General features: G+C 34.0%; 1 non-coding gene across 1 annotated transcript; it reads left to right on the forward strand.

Moving 5' to 3' along the window:
- The first annotated feature begins 2,731 nt into the window (after positions 1-2,731).
- On the forward strand, positions 2,732-2,863 carry LOC126026356 (small nucleolar RNA SNORA51). Its single transcript, XR_007501648.1, has one exon. It is a non-coding gene; the product is annotated as a small nucleolar RNA SNORA51 (small nucleolar RNA).
- Positions 2,864-4,239: the final 1,376 nt, after the last annotated feature.

The following is a 4,239-nucleotide window of genomic DNA, read 5'->3' on the forward strand; positions in this document are numbered from 1 at the left end:
TCTATTCTCACTCCACTCCATTCTGTCTTAACTACTGAAGCATTATAGTCAGTTTTAAAAATGGGTGACCAGGGAGATAGGACAGCTGGTAGACATTAAACAATTACTTGCCTTGTATACAGATAACCTAGGTTTGGTCCCCAGAATTCTTTATCGTCTCTTAAGCCTCTCTATTAGTGACTCCTGAATGCAGAGTTAGAAGTAAGCCCCAAACACTTGTGAGTATGATTCAAAAATAAAAAAAAAGATAAAAGATACTTATTCATTTATATTATAAGATAAATCAATCTCTTCTTTGTGTTTTTGTTGTTCGCTAAATTTGAAAGGAGCAAAGAAGATTATTTCTTGTAGGTATCCATTAATGTCAAATTTTCTGAGTAATTTTTCATGGTAGATAAAAATTAGAGTTGATTTGAAGAGTTGACTTTGTCTAAAAAATGCAATACTAAATTTTCTGAAGTAAATCTAGTTTTGTATATTTACAAAGGAAATTGATTATACAAATATCTAGATTTGTCAAAGCTCACTGAATGGAACTATCATATATGTAAAGAACTTTGGGAAAAGTAAATATGAACAATGTCATAATTTTTATTGTCATGGTCATTTTGGTAATATCATTTATTTGGTTATATTAACATACACTTGTATGCATACATATTACAAAAGATCTATAGATTATCTTTATTTTTCTATGATTTGAGGTTGGGAATTTCTATTAATAACAGATTTTCAGCCAATTGAGCGGACATTTTGTTGCTCAATTCAAGATACCTAAGGATAAAATGCTGGCGAGTCCTGAAAATACTAGGGATAATTTGGGTCATCCCTGGTGACTGCACCAATATGCTCAGGACCAATATACTCTTGATAGGAATTGAACCATGCACCTTAATTTCTCTACTATTTCCTGGTGCCTCTAAAGCTTATAATAATTAGTTTTAAAATGAATATAAACAATTTATCTGAGAAGGTAGCTGTGATTTAGAAATATGTAAATCAATTAGCATCATATGTCATATTAGCAATTTAAATAGATCACGATTGCCTGTTCATATTTGGAAACAATGCTAAAAAATATAGACATATTCCTGCTTGAAACAGTAAAGTTTTAATTTATAAAAAACATTAGGGACCAGAGTGGATACAGTTTTTTCCCTAAACCTGGATGACCTGTGATCAAACCCTGGCATCCCATCTCAACCCTTGAGCTTACCAAAAGTAATTCCTGAAAGCAGAGCCAGATGTAACCCATGAAAGCCACTGAGTATGGACCCCCAAAACTTCCTATGCCTGCTAGAGTATATATCATTTCAATGCAGATCCCAAATATTCAAAATTCAAAAAAAATACTTATCATTTTAAAGTTAACCTAAACAATAAAAATTTTTTCTACCGAAGAATGGAAGTAATAAGATACATTGAAAAAGAAAATTTGTCTCCTGGTGAAATATTTAGCAATGAATGGAAATTAAGATAAAACTTTTTTAATCAATTTACATTTAAATACTTTTGATTTTATTTCAAAGTCAATTCTTATTTGCTAGACTCAGGCTCTGCATATCTAGCAAACTCTCAGGTTATTCAAATACTGATGCTACAGAGACAACATTTTATGTAGAAATGTTCTATGTGATAATACATTTTAAAAACAGAGAAGCTAGTATTTGAGGCATATATTGCTATTTAATCAATTAATACATATTTGACTATTTAACAGCCACTTATAAAAATAAATTAAAGTATGTTCATTAAAATTATGTTTTGTTTGTTTATTTTAGTTTCAAGTCCTCATTAGCCCATGCTGAGGGCTTACTCCTAGCTCTGTACCAGATCAAGGAACCACCTGGGATGCCAGAATTGAACCTGGATTAGCTGCAAGCAAAGCACATGCTACCCTATCTCTCCAGTCCCTGAAAATAAATAATATGTGGAAATTTCTCCAAGTGCAGAAAAGTGAATTTTAAAATAAGTAAGCCTGATTTAAACTTGGGCAAAATGATTAACTAGTTTTGGTTTCAAGAAGGTCTTTCTAAGATGAAAGTGTAAAGGTTGAGAGATTAGGCTATTTAAAAAATTAATGTCTTTTTTAAATTATATATATATGTATATATATATATATATATATAATCCTTCACTAGTGCAACATTCCCATGACCAATATCCCAAGTGTCCTTCCTCCCCACCCCACACCGGCCTGTACTCTAGACAGGCTTTCTACTTCCCTCATTCAGTCACATTTTGTTATGATAGTTATCCGTGTAATTATTTCTGTGACTGCACTAAACGATCCCTGTGTGAGCTTCATGTCAGGAGCTAGACCCTCCAGTCCTCCTCTATTTTGTCTCTGAGAATCATTACACAAATGTTTTTCATTTTTCTCAAAACCCATAGATGAGGGAGACCATTCTGTGTTTATCTCTCTTCCTCTGACTTATTTCACTCAGCATAAAAAAGAAAAGAAAAGATAAGGCCTCCCCACCAAGACCAAGACTACTAAGTAGTAAGCTAGGTACAGAGGGGACCACAATTTCTTGCAGCCCCGGGGGTGAGGGAGGAGGATATGGGAGGTAGGACGAACACGGAGGTGTAGTGAGGACAAATCAGTGATGGGAACCCCCCTGATTTTATGTAAATGTGAACCTGTAATATTATTGTCAACAATATGTAAACCACTACAATCAAAATAAAAATTATATTAAAAAAGCATTCAAAAATAATAAAAAGATAAGGCCTCCCAATTCTTACCACAGACTGTGTTCTTTATACTGTCTGTATAGAAAGAGGAGATACAGTAAATGTACCCCATATAACCTCAACTCAGGCCCTTTGCCTGGTCTGTATTGTGAATTGGGGGACAAAAAATAACCAAACAAATATTATATCCCTAAAACTCAACTATCTGTAACTTTGAAAAAAATAAAAAAAAAAAATTAATATCTGGGCATGTCAAATATTTCAAATAGTAAGTAAATGAAATATATACAACTATGTATATAAATAAAAATTAAATAAATTTTAAATGCTCTGTCATTAAAATATAATGGGCTCATAAAGAAATAATGTAGAAACACCTTCACTAAGAGAAAAAATACTAAATAAAACATATGCACAATAATTTAAAAAAGACATTACAATGAACAAAAAATATAAATTAGTTTTCAACTAATTATAAAGAACTAAAAATTTTAAGAGTAAGACTTTGCAAAAAAAAAAAAAAAAAAAAAAAGATTAAGACTTTGCTCTCGGGCCGGGCGGTGGCGCTGGAGGTAAGGTGCCTGCCTTGCCTGCGCTAGCCTAGGACGGACCACGGTTCGATCCCCCGGTGTCCCATATGGTCCCCCAAGCCAGGAGCAACTTCTGAGCGCATAGCCAGGAGTAACCCCTGAGCGTCACAGGGTGTGGCCCAAAAACCAAAAAAAAAAAAAAAAAAAAAAAAAAAAAAAGACTTTGCTCTCACCAAATAGACAGCATTAAGTAAGGGTATTTTGGGGAAAAGCAACTGGTCAATATAAATAAAGAGAATTAAAAATAAGCTTAAGGGCCAGGCGTGTAACTCAGTGGTAGAGCACGTGCTTTGCATGCAGAAGACCTGGGTTTGATTTCCAGCATTGAATAAAAATAGACAAATAAATAAACTTAGAAGTCATCAGCAGTTCTAGAAATTGAGCCCAAAGAAGAAAGCAGAACATAAATATTTATGTCTGAAGATATCTTCTACAGCAGTTTACAATGGCAAATATGTGACTGCTTTAATCATAGTACACATTAATCATTGGTATGCTTGTATATTCAGTGTACCAATTAAGATCCTTTACTTGTAAGCAGAAAAATTAGTTATGGTTGAGACACTGAAGCTTTGGTTTGGACATCTAAGAGAATCTATACAAAGGAAGCCAGGAAATTGAATTAAACATAAGACTAGAAACAAGGCAGAGATAGCACAGAGTAGGGTATTTGTTTTGCATGCAGCTGACTCAGGAGGGACCCGGTTTGGATTCCCAGCATCTTATATGGTCCCCCGAGCTTGCCAGGAGCGATTTCTGAGCACAGAGCCAGGAGTTACTCCCGAGTGCCTTTTACACTGTCCCACCAATGTTATATTCACCTTAGAATATCCTGAGGCCCAAAGATCCTGGTTAGGAATCCCTAGTCTAGTGGATTGCATTAAGAAAAAGTAGATTAAAATTTCATTTCACTAAAGCATTATTAGCTATAGTGCTAAAGTACTGAATGGAA

The sequence above is a fragment of the Suncus etruscus genome, chromosome 13 (assembly GCF_024139225.1).
Source record: "Suncus etruscus isolate mSunEtr1 chromosome 13, mSunEtr1.pri.cur, whole genome shotgun sequence".
In the NCBI taxonomy this organism is placed as follows: Eukaryota; Metazoa; Chordata; class Mammalia; order Eulipotyphla; family Soricidae; genus Suncus; species Suncus etruscus.